General features: G+C 36.7%; 1 protein-coding gene across 2 annotated transcripts in view; it reads left to right on the forward strand.

Annotated features, from left to right (window-relative positions):
* Positions 1 to 22,199, forward strand: part of LOC140757039 (HMG domain-containing protein 4) — a 225,810-nt gene that overhangs the window by 181,775 nt on the left and 21,836 nt on the right. The gene's annotated exons all lie outside the window — the stretch shown is intronic.

Consider the following 22,199-nt stretch of genomic DNA (forward strand, 5'->3'; position numbering starts at 1 on the left):
GAATTTGGAGCGGGGGCCCCTAGCATAATTTATTTTTTGGCAGAAGCACGTATCTTTACCAGCTACTACCGTTCTTATCGTTGTCACACTTTATAGTACGCGATCAGGGCTGAATTAGGAGACGGAGCCCTAATTATTTTCCGAATTAAAGAAACATTTTTTTTATATTCCGTCTTTTTTTCAAAGAATTAAAATAATTTCAACAAAGAACTACCTATTTAAATGGTTAACGGTTGAATGCGAAAACACTACATATTTGGAAAAAACGTAATAACTGACCCGTATAAATTTAAATATTTTTCCATTTTTTTTATATATAATATAGGAGTAGCAGACAGGCATGCAGTCCATCTGATGGTAAGTGGCTAATGCCGCCCATGGACATCTGTTATCAACCCATAATTGGTGGAGACCTCTTTAAGGTGGTAGAACTCTTTGTGGTTCGACTCTGACGGCACCACCGCCACACCTATTTGTGCCTCATAACAGCAGTGTTAAACGCTGCTGTGTTCTGGTTTGAAGGGTGTAGTAAGGGAGACATACTTTTCCGAGGCGTTCCAGCTTAGTCCTCAGGGGTAGCGGCGTATCTGTGGCCGGTCAGGTAGGAATATCTTATCCTATTTGGGGTGGTTGCCAGAGAAGTTACCTTCAGAGAGCCTATTTTGCTGACCCACTGACAATGACTCGGCATAAGAATACATCGTAAATAACAACGGAAAGACACATAATTTATCATACATAATTATAGTCATCGAAATAAGTTGGCTAAAAAAGGTCGCCAAGATTTTTGTTCACAAAATTAATGTGATGTAAAGTCACCAATCCACTTGGCTAGCTTGGCCGGATTTAGGAAGGGCAGAAAGAGCCACTACTAGTACCTCCACATAAGAGGGGCCCCAAAAAAAAAACTCAAAAGTTAGATAATTTAGAATTTTTTACTATTTTTTCGCAATTCTATCAACAAATCTGCACTGAACTAATTAATACAGACTTTATTGAAACAATTTTATTTCTTACTAATAAATAATACATATTTGAAATACTTATCAGAAAAATATATTCCTTTTATGCTTACAATAATTAGGGGGCCCTGCTTCTTCGTTGCCCCAGGGCCCCCAGACAAATCCGACCCTGCGTTGGACTATGGCCTAATCGTTCTCATTCTGAGACATACGTACCCACCAATGGACAGTGACAATGATACGATTACTTTGTAAGGGTATCAGTTGGGGTTATCGACAATGAAAGTAGGAAACTGTGATAGCCTATAAATGTCGGCCTCTTTAGAAGTCTGGGGCAGCTCAAATTATTCTATGTACTTATTAGAAATGAATTATCACAAGTTTTAACGGTTAAGGAAAACAGTGAAACCTTCAGAGTTCTTTAAAAAAATACCTCTTCTACAGCGTTTTTCTACACTAATATTATAAGAGGAAAACTTTGTTTGTTTGGTTGTAATGAATAGGCTCAAAAACTACTGGACCGATTTTAAAAATTCTTTCACCATTCGAAAGCTACATTGTCCACGAATAACATAGGTTATATTTTATATGAAATATATATGATAAATAAATTTTGAGGCGGTACAAAGTTTGCCGGGTCAGCTAATTAATATTGGAGTAGTAAATGAACATGAAGTCAACTTGATGATAAAGGGCTTCCGCCCATGGACATCTGTAATCAGCTCCAGATAAAATCAACCTAAATTCGGCCATAAATTGACCTCAGATAAATATGTTTCCTTCACACCCTTCAAACCAGAGCACAGCAGCGCTTAACACTGCTCTTATAGGGCAGAAATGTGTGTTGCAGTGTGGTGTCTAACCCCTAAACCCTGCTCACTTTGAGAGAACAGCAGTGTTAAGCGCTGCTGTGTTTTTAAGGGTGTTATTTTAAGGGAGACATGCGTTCCCGATGCATTCCAGCGTGATCAACAGGGCTAGCGGCGCATGTAACCGACCTCAGGTAGGGATGTAATCTTATCTGGGGTTGATTACAGTTGTCCGTTTGCGGCAGTGTCTACTTAGTATGCCTGCTACTTCTATATTATAAACTAGCTGACCCGGCAAACTTTGTACCGCCTCAAAATCTATTTATCAAATATATTTCATATAAAATATAGCCTATGCTACTCGTGGATATGTAGCTTTCGAATGGTGAAAGAATTTTTAAAATCGGTCCAGTAGTTTTTGAGCCTATACATTACAATCAAACAAACAAAGTTTTCCTCTTTATAATATTAGTATAGATTAACAACGAATAACTTAAGCCCTGTCCAAATCGTGTAAAAATCAATTTTACAAAATTCAAACGTAAACTCGGTAATATTACATCGTAAATAGGTTACGTTAGTTTTGAGCCGGTTGCAGTGAATGTTGGTTGAATGAACGGCTCCAATGTAAGTTCAGGGCTGTTTCTAGTTTTAGCGATAGGTTTGGTTTGGCGTTTAGATCTTATATTACAAGTATAAATCTTTCGGTTCAAAGTAGCGTAGATAGCCACGGAGATCTACGCTTATTAATCATCACCATCAACCCATTACTGTCCCGCTGGGCACGGGTCTCCTCTCAGATGAGAAGGATTAGGCCATAGTCCACCGCGCTGGACAAGTGCGTATTGGTAGACTTCACATACCTTTGACAACATTTTTTTTAAGAATTTTCAGGTATGCAGGTTTCCTCACGATGTTGACAACTTATTTATTTCTAGTACAGTCCGCGTAAAAAGCTAGTCAGCTCTGAATATAGAAATGAATCGCGTCGCCATTGCAAATTGTATGACTACACCTGCTCGCAACAGCTTCGGAGCGGACTAGCAGTTTGGCGCGGACTATACCTACACAAGCTTAAATCTTTCGGTACAACAAAGTAGCGTAGATAGCCAAGAGGATCTATTAATAATAATACTCAATCTGTCGAAGTTTTTCTTACAAAAGATCTAAATTTGACAATTTATATATTTCTAGTACCTATGCATAAATTGTCCAACGTCGATCTTTGGTAACAATAATATTAGATAGATTGATTATTAATATCGGTAGGGCTCTCTTTCGTAAATCATAAGTAAACGAACGCATGGAGTCTGTTCTGTTCACAGACTTGTATTGTACCTTCTGTGGTTCTGTTCTTATCTATACATCTAAATATATATAACTCGAAGGTGACTGACTGACATAGTGATCTATCAACGCACAGCCCAAACTACTGGACGGATCGGGCTGAAATTTAGCATGCAGGTACATGTTATGACGTAGGCATCCGCTAAGAAAGGATTTTGATCAACTCTACCCCAAGGAGATGAAATAGGGGATGAAAATATTACTTCGTAACGCGAGCGAAGCCGCGGGCAAAAGCTCGTCTATACATATAAATAAAATTGGAGTGTCTATTTTTAATATTGAAATAACCTTTTTACTAAATGCATATGAATATACATACGGTAAATACACCAAATTATCATTTTTTACAATTTTTGTCTATCTGTCTGTTTGTTCTCACTAATCTCTGAAATGGCTGGACCGATTTTGACGGGAATTTTTTTGGCAGGTAGCTAATGTAATAAGGAGTAACTTAGGCTACTTAGATTTTAGAACTAGTTTAGTTTATTTTTAACGCGGGCGATACCGCGGGGCACAGCTAGTTGTAAATACAGTCCACTTAACCTTCTTCGGGACACGAACATCCTGTCCATCGAAAGGATCATTTGGCCCCTTCGACCAAAGTACATTTCGATGCTTTAGCCGCTTAATTAACACCAAAATACGACTCAAATATACGGTCAAATAAGGTTTTAGGACCTTCGGATCTTTCCCCATAGAGTAGACAAGAAAAAAATCTCCAAATGGAAGAACCGTTTTTGTTTTCCGCCGACTAACTTGATACTTTTATTCCAGATCGCTTAGCATAGGGTGTAAAAATAGAGATTTGCAGGTTCTATATCTAACAACTTTAAAAATTACATCACGTTGACTGTATGCGTTTTTAATCTGTAGGAATTCTTATTTCTATTTCACGATAAAAATTTCATGATAGTTAACTAATTTGTATGTTATATTTCGTAAATATGTAAATATATTACAAAAAAACAATTTCGTAATTTAAATTATCATTTTATTTCAATCTGAACTGGTTTAGTGTGCGAGTGGCAGACTTGCAGTCTAACAATAATCTATTATACCCATTTATATCAGAAAAGACATAAATCTGACAATGAATGGATGACACAAAAAGAGAATACCTTTCTAGATTAATATGAGTACACTAGTAGTGCCTGCGCACGCGTTTTAAAAAAGTAATATGATATACATATAATAAAACTGAACAAACAAACAATTTTATAAAAAAAAACCATTACAAGGACAAGCATTTCTAAGATAATGTAAAACAATTAGGGCGATTTAAAAATAATATAATTTTTTCATTATTGATTAGTGTTTAGTAACAATTATATAGGCCGACAACTTTTCTGTGCATTTGGCTGTTTACAAAAAAATATAAGTAAACTTTTTAAATAAACTTCACGAACTTAAAAACTAGATATAATTTAAGAAAAAAATATAAGTTTAAAAACTAAAAACCAGGCTAAAATCGCACAGGGAAAATCATTAAGGACGATCCTGATGAGGTGAATGTGATAAAATTATTTAAATCGTGTATTGTCATCGGTTCTTGATAATTCAAAATGTTAAATTAATCGAACTATTCAAAGTGGATAAAAATCGAGTTCAAAGATTCCGTTACATACATACATACAGGTCAAGCTAATAAAAGCGTGATAATAAAAACCCGACATAGAAAGTCAACAAAAATTTAATTTAGTTAATGTTAAAATGTTGAACGTTAAACTATGCTATGTAAGCGAATATATTATATTTATTTTTCGGGGCCCCTGTTATGGGGGGCCCTCGGTACGAGCCCTTTGTGCCCTTATAAACATATTTATAGGAAACGATGTTCACTTCTATTTCTTATTCATACGAGTAATAAGGGGGTGATGTTCAAACGGAGCGGCCACCATACCGGTCTGACGCGCAAAGGGTCCCGGGTTCGATCCCCGGCCAGACAGATATCTAAATGATGAATTTAGATTTCTGTTTCTGTGTCTGGGTGTTTGTGTTGTTGTCTATGTGTGTGTCCATGGCACCCACGACACAGGGAATCCTAGTGTGGGGCTGTGAGTGTAGAAAACGTTAATTATAAACTAAGATGCGGAAAAGTGTGACAAAATTGATACTAATCGATTATAAATGTTGCCTAAGCAGGTCCGGATTAGAAGGTCTGGAAGCCTTGGAGCAGCGAAGGATAATGCACTAATTATTTTCCAAATAAAGGAACATTTCTCGTAGAATTACAAAAAAAATATATTATGTCAACGAAGAATGTAATAATTAGTTAAGTGCAAGTATTCTCTGTAGAAATGCGAAATTATACTGCTTGATAAAAACGATAAAGTTGCCGCCTGCCTGTCGTCCCCCAAATCCGACCCTGACCTAAGTCGATTACTTGTAACACACAAGATTTTTGGCCAGTGATGATTCATGTCAAAACTTACTGCTAGACATAGATTAGTAATGATGCTAGATTTAAAAGTTCGATGTCGATCTATCGTCCATTAGTGGTGTGGTAAAAACTGATGATCGAATTTAATAGTCGATTCTGCCATCGCCCTATGATTGCAATCGTCGATCAGCCCTTTCACATGTACGCTAGGTATTTAGTAATATCAATATTCAATCCAAAGTTTGCCTATCAAAATATGAAATTTGACAATATGATATCCAGTATAAAGTGATTGTCAAATATTGTTCTTTGCTATGCAAAACATTGGATGGTTAGATTATTGATACCAAGCCTTAACAGTATTTTTAAAGGTTTGTGTTTTTCTTAAGTTTCCACTGAATGAAATGGTAACAGATTTTATTAACTTGCACGCAATGTAGAACTTTTCTAAGAACCAGATATCTCATTTAATTAGACCTTATCCGATTTGTAAAATGCACCCCATATTTAGATATATGTACTACTTAAGAAAAAAAATATTTTTAAAATGTTTTGTTTTTAACGATGTTGGGATTTTTTAATATTGGATTTCAATGTCAGATTTAAAATATCCGAAGGAATAGTTTTTTTTTATTTACAATGATTTAAATGGAACAGTAATTGGTACGTTGTTTTATGTTATATTTTATTGCTGAAATTGATAATAATTTAATAAAAAAAATATTTAAATAAGTATTAAAAATTACCTTGCAACAGCTCTGTAACACGAATTTAATTATTAGAACCACCACTCACTTCAACAATAAATCCTTAAAAAAAACGCGTAAAATAAAACAATTTTTAAAATTATTTACCACTTTCCGAACGATAATGGCGCGAAATAAATTTGAAAATGGAAACGTCAGCGCGCGTCCGAGCGGCGTTGCGACATGCAATGATAGCGAGTTGCACGCGGTATGAAGCATAGGACTTATATGAGTAGAAATGGCATTTGGCGCCTTCAAATTAGCCGTTGTGTCGCGGTGTAATCTACACTAATATTATAAAGAGGAAAATTGTTTTGTTGTTATTGTTTGTTTGATTGTAATGAATAGGCTCAAAAACTAATGGACCGATTTTAAAAATTCTTTCACCATTCGAAAGCTACATTATCCACGTGTAACATAGGCTATATTTTATATGAAATATATTTGATAAATAGATTTTGAGGCGGTACAAAGATTGCCGGGTCAGCTAGTGCTTTATAAATCTATATTAATTAAATACGCGCGGTTGCTAGGATGCGGATAGTAGTGTTTTTTAGTGACCGATCGAATCTTTTTTTACAGCCCAAACTGAAGCTTATTAAGACGTATGGAAATTGACACAATTATATTTTTTATTCAATTGGGGTAAATAAAAACCTAAGTATTTTGTAAACGCCTGCTATTCAAAGACCCTAGTACAGCTGAACCATAAAATATTCGTTTTTATTTGTGGATGAGCGCTACCCAAAAGATTACGCACTTTAATTATAATCAACAAATTAGCAACAAACACGTAAAATACTTTAACGACCCGCTTGGCGAAGCGGTCACCATACCTGTCAGAAGCGCGAAGGGTTTCGGGTTCAATCCCTGGCTAGACAGATATCTAAAAAAATACAAGATTTCTGTTCTGAGTCCTGGGTGTTTTTATAGTTTTCTATATATTACTAGTGGTGCCCGCGGCTTCGCCCGCATTTTGAAGAAATAATATGACATACATAAAACGGAAAATTTGTACCTGCATTGGAATGACAGTGGTGTCATCTGTCGAAAATTGGTCTAACCAACTCCCAAACCCTCGTGGGCTCTTGGACAACAACTTTGCTAAAGATCATCACTTGATCAAATGCATAGTTTCTGATTCTATAACTACTTACGAATTAAAAATTAATTAAAAAAAAAACCTTTTCCCACGGACTAAATTCTAAATCTAAACCATTCTCAAGTCCCCTTGAACACACCCAACAAATTTCATCAAAATCAGTCCAGTCGTTTAGGAGGAGTTCAGTGACGTACACACGCACATAAGAAATATATATATAAAGAATGTGGTAACGACATAGGGTACCCTTTTTGAGGGTGAGTATAGAAAGCGTTGTATATAGCCGTAGATTTAAATGTGACAAATTATAATATTATGCCGAAAAGTTGTATAAATTAAAATACACCTCTTTTGTGATTTTGTCGCAATTTTTTCCTATATGCTGTTTCAAATAACCCAAATATGAATTCAGAGGCTACAAAAATACTTATATTTCTATGTTCTGTAGTAGATAAAACTGTTTCCGTTTTATGTATTAATATCAAAAATATAAAAATAATCATTGAAATACAGAATAATTCCTGTTATACTTCGGTGATTCTCTATTTTAGTTTGTATTTATATCTTTTAATCAACTATAGTTACCAAAAAGGCTGGCGACTAGTTTCATATTCAAATTCTATCACCGGCAAAGTAGATAACATTTTTATTTAAATAAATATAAGAGTAGCAGACGAGCATACACTCCGCCTGATGATAAGTGGCTACTGCCGCCCAAGGACATCTGCATTGAACCCCAGATAAGATTAGGTTCCTACCTGAGGTCGGCTATAGATGCCCCGCAACTTGAGTACTAAGCTGGAACGCCTCTGATAAGTCTGTCTCCCTTACCACACCCTTCGAACCAGAACACAGCAGCGCAACACTGCTGCATTAGGCAGAAATAGGTGTGGTGGACAAAGAATTCGAAACGAAACAAATGCACACCAATTGCATTAAATATGGTGAAAGTCATTTCTATTTTTTTAGCGTTCTATAGACTGAAGCGTAGCCCATTCATCGCCCATCACCGCTTTGGAGATTGTATACAAAAATATTGCTTGACCTTAAACTTTGTTCATGTAACAATTTTTATGAAGTTAAACCAGCGAGCGTGCATTAGGTAATTACAGCTAGATAGAATTAGAATCCTACCTAAGGTCGATCACAGATACGTTATTCTGTAGGATACGTAATGCTTCGTATAAGTATGTGTGGTAAGGGAGACAGACTTTTCCGAGGCGTTCCAGCTTAGTCCTCAGGGGTAGCGGCGCATCTGTGGCCGACCTCGGGTAGGAATATCTAATCCTATCTGGGGTTGATTACAGATGTCCATGGGCGGCAATAGCCACTTACAATCAGGTGGACTGCAGGCTCGTCTGCTACTACTATAATATATATAAAAAAAGTCTCCTCAGCTCTAGCAGACTAAATTGGGAAGATAGGGACGGTCCGCCCCGGGCCCCCTACCCTGGGGGACCCTAAACGCAGTTGTTAAAAACGATCGTCAGAACCAAACAATCCATGAAATTTGTATCACGGCGAAAAAAGGTCACCGAATCACAGTCGAATAATTCTATGACACATTTGTCATTTTGTAAAATCAAAAAACTTTTTCCGCTTTTGGGGGCCTCAATTCAACTTTTTTTTAAAAGACATTCAAATCTCAAAAATATTTTCTTAAAAGATGTGCGTTATGGAGTTTCTTTCGCCGCTTCTTCTGCATAGCGAAACACCTTGTGAAGTGGTGCTAGTTGTATTGACATTCAAAAAGTGCACTGTAAAGAACCTATTTTGAATTAAAAAAATTGATTTGGTTTGACTTTCCGTCGCGGGCCTCCGACTCCCTTAATCCACCAATGGATAGAATTAGAGTCCTACTTAAGGTCGAATGCGTTCCTAGGTAGGACTACGTAATTCTTCGTATAAGTATGTCTCCCCAGTGGCGTAACTATACCATATGAGACCCAAGGCAAATTCATTGTATGGGGCCCTAAGAAATTTTCGCTTAAGGGCCCTAAGAAAACGTACTTTAGTGATAGTTTGGTCCTTTTTTTGTTTACGAGGGGGAAACCTTCAAAAGGTACCCCATGTCGTGGGAGCGACACGGGATTATGTACGATTCTTACCACATTAAAACCCTCCCGGTGGCCGTCCTCGCCGCTGCGTAGAGAACTCCGGGATCTCCAAAGGACGCGACCGAAGTCCTGTTAGCGCGTTGCCCCGTCGGGCTCCACCCAGGAGAACATGTCGCCCGCCACACCGTCTGATGTACACGACAGTATGGGACCACACATACCGCCGTCCTTCCCGGTGTCGCTGGCCGGGCGGTTTGAGCTCTTGCCACCCGCAACTCCGGAAGCCCGTTTTAGTCGCCTCTTACAACAGGCAGGGGATACTGTAATCCGTAGCCCCTCTGGTCCCGAAACTACTGGGACAAGTGATAGTTTGGTCCTGGCGACTTTTTTGCACGACTCATGCGAAGCATCAGAGAGTGCTTTACGAACGAAAAATTTTTTTCGCTTAATTTTTTTATTTATACACATTTTTGGTCACTTTTGAGCTCGCAGTCTCTCGGACCGGGGGTCCCATAAGACCGGAGTCCCGTGGTATTTTGCCAGCCCTGCCACCCTATAGTGACGCCACTGTATCTGCCATATCACACTCTTCAAACCAGAACACGGCATAAGGCAGATAAGCAGATATATCTGTAATGGTGGTAGGTACCTTCGGAGTCAAACGAAATATTCCTAAAATAATCTTTATTGCATATGTGATTACATAAATAAGTTCATTTTTATTTCATATTTAATTCTAAAATATTTATCAATAAAATTATTACGTAAACTTTACATATTTTTATTCACATTTTGAAAAAAAAGGGATAAGTATTTATTTATTTATTGCACCTCTATAAACATAAAATATACAATAGGACAAACTTAATGCCTGATGGCATTCTCTGCCAGTCAACCCTGGGTGGATGGAGAAAATGACGGCAGGTGTTTATTAAATATCATCATCATCATCATCGTCAGCAACCCATTACTGTCCAACTGCTGGGCACGGGTCTCCTCTCGGAATGAGAAGGATTAGGCCATAGTCCACCGCGCTGGCCAAGTGCGTATTGGTGGACTTCACATACTCTTGAGAATTTTTTTATAAATCTCTCAGATATACAGGTTTCCTCACGATGTTTTCCTTCACCGTTTAGCAAGTGATAATTAATTTATAATACGCACATAATTTTGAAAAATCAGTGGTGCGTGCCTGGGATTTGAAACTTGGAATCCTCGATCGAGAGGCCGAGTTTCATGTAATTATATATGTAATACATGAAATTAATTACGTTATTTATTATAAATACATAAATAAATACGTATAGTTCAGTAATATATCAAAATATTTAATCAAATACATATTATATAAAATAAACAATACAGATGATTAAGATATTGACGAGGTGTTAAGAAAATGCTCTCGGACAAGTTTTTTAAATACTGTTTTACTGGGTGCTTTCCTGATATGCACGGGCAAAGCATTCCAAAGCAGTACTGCCTGAATAGTAAATCCTTACTAATATTATAAATCCGAAAGTAACTCTGTCTGTCTCTTTGTTTGGTTGTCTCTTCTTCGCGCCTAAACTACTGAACCGATTTTATTGAAATTTTGTACAAAGATAGTCTGAGACCCGAGAAAGGACATAGGAAATTTTGGATAATTTTGAACTAGGGATGGTGATCTAAGATCGATTAATCGGATCAAAAATCGATAATTTTAATCGATATTACTAAGGATTGAATCGTAAACTATGCATTTAATCAAGTGATGATCTTTAACAAAGTTGTTGTCCATGAGCCCACGAAGGTTTCAGAGTTGGCACTACCAATTTTCGCCAGATGGCGCCACTGACGTACCAATTAAGGTACGAATTTTTAGTTTTATGTATGTTAGTATGTCATGATTTTGTTTTAAACGCGGGCGAAGCCGCGGGCAAAAACTAGTTTGAAATTTAAAAAACCGCTCGTATGCAGTGAAATCTGCCCTTAAGTTATGAGACGACCGAAGCATTTTGTCATGGGTTTAGAACCTTTTAATCAATAAAGATTTTTTATCAGTTACATAATTATTTACTCTCACTTAATAAATTAAGAATACAAACTTCACCGAATAACAAGCATTTTCATGAGACTGTACTTGCATTTAAATGCATACGACTTTATGTGACCTTCCTTTGTGTTCCTTTTTGACTTTATGTGTTTAGGCAGAAATAGGTGTGGCGGTGGTGCCGCCGGAGTCGAACCACAAAGGGATCTACCACCTTCAAGTTCATTATATTTTACGTATTTTTATCAAATTACCATATTAAAATATGTTCTTATTTGTATTTATGTGTTCCGTACTAAAGCTCCGCTGTCCGTCTGTCTGTCACAGTGCTGACAGGGTTACATCTCTTGAACTAACTCTTATTTAGCCAGTTATATTTGACTTTATTTTTCTTTTATTATATGTTATTACGGCAGTAATATTACGGTTCTAGAGATAGAGCTCTGTGGCAAACTGACAGATAGTGAAGGTTTAGTCAGGGCCTCCACTAAAGAGGGGCCTCCACAATAGAGACGTCGGATTTCTTTTTTAATTCCGACTAGTAAACACTAGTAAAAAAATATATCTTTTCCTTTGATTTTTTTTTCGCTGTTTTACTTTTATCTGCAGTACTTTGTACAAACATGAATACTAGAAGAATCTACATACGTTTCACAATAAAATATTTAATGAAAAACTCAACTGATAAAATTGTTCATTTTATTCGGAAAATAATTTGGGGCCAGGGGGCCTCCATTCCTTTGTTGCCCCAAGGCCTCTAGACCTCTAAATCCGGCCCTGGGTTTAGTAATAAGGTCCCATTTTTACCCTTTAGTAAACAAAGGATTATTTTGATTATTAAATGTGTTTGAAAAAATAGCCAAATACGCCATTTGGCTATTTTTTCTCGATCTTAATAATATAAATATATCATTTTATCAATACCTAACGGTGGTACCTGCTCATAATACGGAATCCTTTAATATTTCCAACCTCCACTTAGTCCGTTTTCTCTTGCCCTAATTATTGAAGGGTTTTACCTTCGACTTCGCCGACCACCACACCTATTTCTGCCTTATATAAATTAATTCAATATAATATCTGGTTTAATTGTCATTGAATCTTCTGGCCTTAATTATCTTAAGAGGCAGGAATGTTGCTTTCTAGTATAACTTGCTAGATTATGAAGGTTTACCTTATTTTATGATTGCTTATATGTAAATGATCTGTATGTTTTTATAATATAAGAGTAGCAGACGAGCATGCAGTCCACCTGATGGTAAGTGGCTACTGCAACCCATGGACATATGTAATCAATCCCAGATAGGATTAGGTAGTCCTACCTGAGGTGGGCCACAGATGAGCCGCTACCCCTGAGAACGCTTCGGAAAAGCCCGTCTCCATCACCACACATATTTTCCAAAAATAGACCGCTCTACAAAAATGTTTCATTTAATTATTTATCTGTTACACAGACAGATACTCCAACTTTATTGAGTTATATAGAAGATATTAAAAGTAAACATCATTAGTACACCGTACCACAGATAAATAAATAGTTACTACGTAAACCCTTACAAAACTTATCTTAATTATATTATTTGGCAGATCGTAGACGTCACCCATTTGACATAGAGGATTTCGGGTTCGATCTTTCCAAAATACATATAATCGATCTTTCCAAAATAATACACTAATAGTATAAAGAGGAAAGCTTCGTTTGTTTGTTTGGTTGTAATGAATAGGCTCAAAAACTACTGGACCGATGTTAAAAATTCTTTCACCATTCGAAAGCTACATTATCTACGACATACATAGGCTATATTTTATCTATACTTATTATAAATCTGTAGAGAGGTCAATTCTGTACATGAAATATATTTCCAAAATAACTATCAGGGGGTGATTAGAGATCGATACTGATGCCAAAAATGCAATCAGTAAAATTTTTGTCTGTCTGTCTGTCCGTATAACCGTTATAGAAACAAAAACAACTCGACGGATTTTAACGAAACTTTGTACAATTATTTTTCATACTCCTGAGCTGGTTACAGTATAATTTTCATCACGCTACAATCAATAGGAGCGGAGCAGTGATGGGAAATGTTGGGAAAACGGGAGAAGTTACTCCATTTTTTAAGCTTTCGTCGCGTGTGAAACCTTAATGGTTAAAGCTATACAGAAATAATCTATGACGGAATTGTTCTCCTTAAAATTATATAAAAAAATATCCCACGACAGCATATGTCTATCTTTTATGGTTGACTCACAACACGTGTAACTCCCGATAGCTTAGCAGTTCGAAGCTTTCTGATTATATTTGTCTACTCCTATGTTTATAACACTCTCAGTCATCCCTAATTAAAAAAGTTGTGATAAAAGATAAGGGTTGTTCACCCTTAAATTTTTTTTATTTATATGGCAACAAAACGTTTTCCGGGTCAGCTAGTATGAAATATATTTGATAAATAGATTTTGTTGCGGTACAAAGTTTGCCGGGTCAGCTAGTCTTTAATGTTTTTATATATTAAATATGGGAGTAGCAGACGAGCAAGCAGTCCACCACATGGTATGTGGCTACTGCTGCCCATGGACATCTGTAATCAACCCCAGGTAAGATTAGATTCCTACCTGAAGTCGGCCACAGATGCGCGGCTACCCGTGAGAACTAAGCTGGAACACCTCGGAAAAGTATGTCTCCCTTACCACACCCTTCAAACCAGAACACAGCAGCGCTTAACACTGCTGTAATGAGGCAGAAATAGGTATCGCGGTGGTGCCGCCGGAATCGAACCACACAGGGTACTACCTCCTCCAATTTACCTTTTTTAAAGTGTCTTTATATTTTTTAAATGTCTGCAGAAAACTGGTAGTCCGCTCTGAATATAGAAATAAATCGTGACGCCATAGCAAATTGTATGACTACACCTGCTCGCAACAACTTCAGAGCGGACTAGCAGTTTGGCACGGACTATACATTTTGGTAGCTACCCGTTTGAATTATGCTCATTCTATCTTTCAAATTAAAATGTTAATTTAAGGATAATACTCGTAACTAAAGAATTATTATAAGTAAAAACAAAAAAAACGACTACTTAAAACATAGACTATTTCACTCCCGCAATTAAGACGAATTCACCAAGACATAGATATATTAAAATCCGTTTGTGCAACAGAGCTTGAAAAATTATGAGACACGAGCTTTTGCCCGCGGCTTCGCTCGCGTTACGAAGTAATATTTTCATTTCCTATTTTATCCCCTTGGGGGTAGAATTGATCAAAATCCTTTCTTAGCGGATGCCTACGTCATAACATCTAACTGCATGCCAAATTTCAGCCCGATTCGTCCAGTGGTTTGGGCTGTGCGTTGATAGATCACTATGTCAGTCAGTCAACTTTGAGTTATATATATTTAGATAAATATTAGGTATATATGCTCGAAATACATTTACCCTTCACAGTCAAGTAAATATGTACATATATTAAGTTTTTAAATTGGGTATATCAATTATAATTATTATGTTTTATTGCTTGTTATATTATGACAAAACAAGGTCCGAAACATTACCAAGCAAACTGTAATTTAACTAGGAAAATATGTATTTTTGTGAATTTGTAGGTAATTAAAGGTGTTATAAAAGGTTTGACTCTAGCGGCACCACCACACCTATTTCTACCTAACGACAGCAGTGTTAAGCACTGCTGTGTTTTGGTTTAAAGGGTGTGGTAAGGGAAATACTTTTTCGAGGCCTTTCAGCTTAGTTCTCAGGGGTAGCGACGCATCTATCGCCGATTTCGGGTAGGATACTAATCTTATCTAGGGTTGATTACAGATGTACATGGGCGACAGTGAGCACTTACATCAGGTAGACTGCATGCTCGTCTGCTACTCTCATATTATAAAATAATTCGCAAAGTACGAGTCGAACTCGCACATGGAGGCTTCCGTACCACCAAATAATCATTATATCTAACGTATTTTTATCAAATTACCATATTAAAATATGTTTTATTGTTCTTATTTGTATTTATTATTATAGCAGTTATATTAGTTAACAAATTAGATCGAAAAAAACAAAAATACCGGACCTCCTTTAATATTTACTTTATTTTATTTTTAGTATTTGTTGTTATACCGGCCACCGTTATGCATCCTCTATAAAACTTTCAAGTGTCTATCTATTACGGTTCTAGAGATAGAGCCTTGTGACAGACGGACAGACAGCGGAGTCTTAGTAATAGGGTTCCGTTTTTACCCTTCGGGTACGAAACCCTAGACATACTGGCTACTTCTCCATAACGAAACACAATTGAAGTGGTGGTAGTTGTATTGACATTCAAAAAGTGCTCTGTAAAGAACCTTATTGAATAAAAAAAATTGATTTGATTTGATGATACTAAGTGAGTAATTTTACCGTTAAACATTAATTCAAATTCAAACTTGGGGCCGTTATAACAATAAATCATATTTACTTTCTACTCTCATGATAACGAGTTAAATAAAAAACTGTAACCTATTTTTTCGAATGCCAACTGCGCTAAATTTTAACTGGAACTGGCGAGGGTGACCAACTTGTCGTGTTTCTTCGGATTTTTCCTATTTCTGTGTGAAATACACTGTCACAAGACATTCCAACTTAATCCCGGCTAGCGACACATCTCTGATCAATCATTTTTAGTGTTCGCACAGTAAAAGGATCTATATATATATATAGATACTAGTGGTGCCCGCGGCTTCGCCCGCATTTTAAAGAAATAATATGACATACATAAAACGGAAAATTTGTACCTGCATTGGAATGACAGTGGTGCCATCTGTTGAAAATTGGTCTTACTACCTCCCAACCCTCGTGGGCTCTTGAACAACAACTTTGCTAAAGATCATCACTTGATCAAATTCATAGTTTCCGATTCTATAACTACTTACGAATTAAAAATTAATTAAAAAGACCTTTTCCCACGGACTAAATTGTGAATCTAAACCATTCTCAAGTCCCCTTGAACACATACAACAAATTTCATCAAAATCAGTCCAGTCGTTTAGGAGGGGTTCAGTGACATACACACGCACATAAGAAATATATATATAAAAATATAGATATTTGTACCGTGGTGTTGGTTACGGAAATGTTGAAAACGTAAAACCTTATGGTTAAAAATTCGACCTCTCCATCTGGACGTCCGAGGTTCGAGGGTATGTGCGTATTTAAAACAGTTATCACTTGCTTAAACAAAGGAAAGCATGAGGAAACTACCACGCCTAAGAGTTTAGTTTTAGGTTTAACACCGTGAACTGGTAAGATCAAGCTTATCCTTTTTAGAACTAAAATATTGCAATACGACCCGTGTGGCGGAGCGGTCACCATACTGGTCTGACACGCAGAGGGTCCCGGGTTCGATCCCCGGCCAGACAGATATCTAAATGATGAATTTAGGTTTCTGTTTCTGGGTCTGGGTGTTTGTGTATTTGTCTATGTATGTGTCCATGGCACCCACGACACATGGAATCCTAGTGTGGGGCTGTGAGTGCAGAGAGTGTTTTTTTTTTTAATAAGACGATAAGCCCGACCGCCCGCGACTCGAAATATATTACCCTGGCCAATTAGGACAAAAAAGGTTTTATCTAAGACTATCCTTCACTCTTTACAAGATGGTCTCCCTACCTAGCTTGACCTACATTTCCTATATTATGAATTTGGGAAGGTCAAAAAACTTAAATGTTGTTTACTATTTAAATTCGTAAATTTTCGCACATTTAGCCGTCTGTAGTAAGATTAATGTAATTATAGGAAGTACTAGCTTTTCCCACGGCTTCTCTTGAGATCAGAGGTCGTTAACTTAACGATTCTATCTTTTTTATAATATAAGAGTAGCAGACGAGCATGCAGTCCACCTGATGGTAAGTGGCTACTGCCGCCCATGGACATCTGTATTCAACCCCAGATAGGATTAGATATTCCTACCTGAAGTCAGCCACAGACGCGCCGCTACCCCTAGCTTAGTCCTCTAAGCTGGAACGCCTCGGAAAAGTCTGTCACCCTTACCACACCCTTCAAACCGGAACACAGCAGCGCCTAACACTGCTGTTATTAGGTAGAAATAGGTGTGGCGGTGGTGCCGCCGGAGTCGAACCACAAAGAGTTCTACCAACTTTAAGTATAAGTATAAGAATGTGTGCTTCGTACTGCACAAGGATGATTTTAAAAACACAAATAATAATTGTAAATAATTATTATTGGTAAGCTTCCATTCCTTTGGATTAGGTATAAGTATTTTTTCCTTAAACCAGTTATTAGGGGATTTTACTGAGCAAGCGATTATATCTCATATTTAAGTAATTTAAAAGATACAGCATAATTAATACAGTTGCACAATTACGTAACCAACAGCCATTTATCAACATGATGCGGTTTTTCTGATTACATGCAGTATAATTGTACAAATAAACCTATTTTAACACGCTTTTATTAGCTTGGGTTGTATCTATGTATGTATGTATGTAACAGAATCTTGGAGATCAAATTTCACTCGTTTCTAAAAGCTTGATAAATTTTAAACTTTGCATACATAGATCATAGATTAGTAAAGATTACTCACTCCTAACAAGAAAATGTACCCAGTTTTGAGAATTGAAATAGTTGCGTAAAACAGTTTTGCCACGTCTCCGTGCTAAAATGTTCCTAAAATATTTGAAATAATTATTTATTTATTATGTAAATTACGCAGTATTAGTTATTTATTCGTAAATTTTCTCTAAAAATGTTTTTATTTGTCAAGAATTCAAAAAAAGAACTTACTAATAAGCCGTTTGTGGCTTCATTCAATTTCAAGGCGGTAAAAGTATCTTTACTAATCTATGACATAGATTAGTAAAGATTACTCGCTCCTAACAAGAAAATGTAAACTTTTGATAATTGTCACTGTAAATTATTTTCGTGTTTGAAAAATATTAAATATTAAAATGTAGTTTTTAGATCATTTACGAATGAAACGATATTTCTTCGCACTTTTTCTTTGTTTTCGTGTCTTAACTGCGCATGTCGGCATTATTCCGCGTAAATTACACCATGACAGCCATTAAACGGCTGACAGAAGTCAGCTGTTTAAGTCATTTAATGGCTTCCTTCAATTACAAGGCGGTGAGATATCTATACTTATCTACGTTTGCATACTGCATTTTACTGTGGTTCATAACTATTCTCTCATAGATAATTGCCAATAGAATGATTGTAATATTTAAAATGTCAAGGACCCACGCTTTTTACTCTGAATTGAATTATTATTTTAATAACTTAATCTTTATTATGATTTTATTTTGAGGCGATTCATTAAAATTGATTGATTTATTTTCTAGTTTTTAGTTCGATACGCAATAAAAGCGTGTTTTTTAGTTTTTTAACTTTTTTAAATTGAAATAACAAACAAGCAGTCCATCTAGTGGTAGACTTTGATAAATAAAATAGAAAGATACTTCACCATCTTGAAATTGAATGCCTTACCAATTACTATCCCACGTGCGCAGTCACTGGATTCTTATAAAATCAGGTAAAAGAATTTTATCTATCATTATAATCTGCTTCCTAGTTACTCTGTTATTTTTATACTATTCTATTATTTCCTACTTTATGCATTCTCCTCTTTCTCTCCTTTTCTTCCATTATTTACTACTCTAGCTGCTGATATATTTAAAATATGACTCTCGCTACATTATACTCATGTACACCCCTACCCTGGATCTCTTTTTATACAAAATTACTTTCTTCCTATTTGTAAACGGTTGCCTGGAAGAGATCGCTATTTAGCGATAAGGCCGCCAGTTGTACCTTTAATTAATGTTTATTTTGTATTTTTTGTTTCTTACTATAAATCTGGTGTACAATAAAGAGTATTGTATTGTATTGTATTGAATGAAGCCACAAAAGGATGATTTTATCATTATTATTTTAATTTTTGACAAACCAAAATCGTTTTTAGAGAAAAATTACGTATAAATAAGTAACTTTACGTAATAAATAAATAAGTATTTCAAACATTTTAGGGACATGTTAGAACGGAGACGTGGCAACACTTTATTTACGCAACATTTAAATTCGCAAAAATGATCAATCTGTATATTTTACTCATCTAAGGTGGTAGAAGGTCACTACCGCCCATGAATATGGGCAACTAACTCCATATAACAGAGGTAAGTATGCTGAACTTTAACTTTACAACAGTGTCACTCCAATTTTTTTTTTATAATATAAGAGTAGCAGACGAGCATGCAGTCCACCTGATGGTAAGTGGCTACTGCCGCCCGTGGACATCTGTAATCAACCCTAGATAGGATTACATGCCTTCCTGAGGTCGGTAAGTGATGCGCCGCTGCGCCTGAGGACTAAGCTGGAACGCCTCGGAAAAGTATGTCTCCCTTACCACACCCTTCAAACCAAAACACAGCAGCGCTTAACACTGCTTTTATTAGGCAGAAATATACGAATAACATAGTACGTTTGAGACTTCATGTTAGTCTCCAATTCTATTCCAAATTCAAATTAATGTTCATGAAAGGTATCTCCAGCCAGTGCTCGTTTACAAGATTAAAAAAAAGAAGTGTGTCTATGACCGTACAGATGATAAATAAATGTTATAACAAGCTCAATTAGTATCGACCTGCTAATCCTGTCCTCGAAATAGTATTTGGTGAAGCACGTAGCGAGGTCAGACGCAACTCGAATTAATTTTTGTGTACATTAATTGCCGATACCGTACGCAATTAATATTCTGGGATTAGTCTCTTTGTTTTGGATACATTAAGTATTTCCTGTATCTTTGTTGTTTACGCAACAATATCTTTTGGGTCATAGATTAGTAAAGATTCGCTCCTAACAAGAAAATATAACCTTTTGACAATTGTCACTGTCATCTATTTTGTGTTTGAAAAATATTAAAAAAAAATTTAGTTTTTAGATCATTTACGAATAAAAACCATATTTCTTCGATTTCGTGTTTTTGCACCACTTAACTGCGCATGTCGGCATTATTCCGCGTAAGTTACACCATGACAGCCATTAAACGGCGGACAGAATTGTCAGCTGTTTAAGTCATTTAATGGCTTCCTTCAATTACAAGGCGGTGAGATATCTATACTTATTTATGTTTGGGGTATATAAAAAAGTGAAGGAGTTGTTTATGGTTATGCTCCGTTGTTTTGTAAATATATGAACTGTAATGCCGAGTTTTTATACTCACCAACTGAATACGAATAATTATAGTAAGTAAATATGTAATATGGGAGTATCTGATGAGTATGTAATTAGAATGTTAAGTAGCTACTGTCGCCTATGGACATCTGCAATCAACAGAGGCCAAACAAGACAAGATTATCAGTTGAGGTCGGCTAAAGTTCCGCTGCTAGACCTGAGGGCTAAGCTGGAATGCCTCGAAGAAGTATGGCTCCCTTACCACACCCTTCAAACCAGAACACAGCAGTGCTTAACACTGCTGCTGTTAGGTAGAAAAAGTCCTAAGGACTCCACTCTATATTCGCCTCGATGATTGGTCGTTCTCTGTGGGATGTAATTTTTTTTTTTTTTATAATATAAGAATAGCAGACGAGCATGCAGTCCACCTGATGTGGCTACTGCCGCCCATGGACATCTGTAATCAACCCCAGATAGGATTAGATATTCCTACCTGAGGTCGGCCACAGATGCGCCGCTACCCCTGAGGACTAAGCTGGAACGCCTCGGAAAAGTCTGTCTCCCTTACCACACCCTTCAAACCGGAACACAGCAGCGCCTAACACTGCTGTTATTAGGTAGAAATAGGTGTGGCGGTGGTGCCGCCGGAGTTGAACCACAAAGGGTTCTACCACCTTTAAATGCGCTTACATCCTTGTTATTGTTTAGTAGTTAGGTGGGTAGGCTGATTATTGGCGAGCAGCTAAACTCAGTCCTAGAAATATAGCCCCCTATTAAAAAAAATAACTTGTTTGTTACTACACATTAGTGATTTCAAGCAATATGCATTAAATCACTAGTGTGTAGGTGGAGGCGCTGCTGTGTTCCGGTTTGAAGGGTGTGGTAAGGGAGACAGACTTTTCCGAGGCGTTCCAGCTTAGTCCTCAGGGGTAGCGGCGCATCTGTGGCCGACCTTAGGTAGGAATATCTAATCCTATCTGGGGTTGATTACAGATGTCCATGAGCGGCAGTAGCCACTTACCATCAGGTGAACTGCATGCTCGTCTGCTACTCTTATATTATAAAAAAAAATCACTAGCGGACTTGTAAAGGGCGGAAGAGATAATCCGTCGCGGGCTTCCGGTCCTTGCAGGGGCTCCAAACAGAGTTGCTTGTTTTAAAAAGCAATGGTTAAAATGTTAATATAGATAAAAATCTATGTGTATGTAATGTGTCACCAACGAAAACCAAGGCTAATCAAGACCAAACAATCTGTGAAATGTGTTTAGATCGGCAAAAGAAAATGGTCGCCGGAGTCAAATCACCACTGAAACACTGAAATATGTATTTGTCGGTGAAAAATGTCTATGAGACATATAAACGTTTTTAAATAAATCAACTTTTTAGACTGTGGTCCTCATTCAACTTTCAGCCCAGTCTCCAGCAAGTCCGCTACTGCATTCGATACACCTTACGCCATCTATTATCGAGTAGTAAAAATTCATTGAATTATTGATAAAAAAATAATCAACTTTTTTCGTAATGGCACAGGACAAAGACAGTGTCTTTGTATTCTTTGATATTAATAGTATAATATGCGAAAATAAATAATAAAATACACTTTTAT

The sequence above is a fragment of the Epargyreus clarus genome, unplaced genomic scaffold, assembly GCF_041222505.1.
Source record: "Epargyreus clarus isolate Ecla_fem2 unplaced genomic scaffold, WU_Ecla_fem_2.2 ptg000036l, whole genome shotgun sequence".
Lineage (NCBI taxonomy): Eukaryota > Metazoa > Arthropoda > Insecta > Lepidoptera > Hesperiidae > Epargyreus > Epargyreus clarus.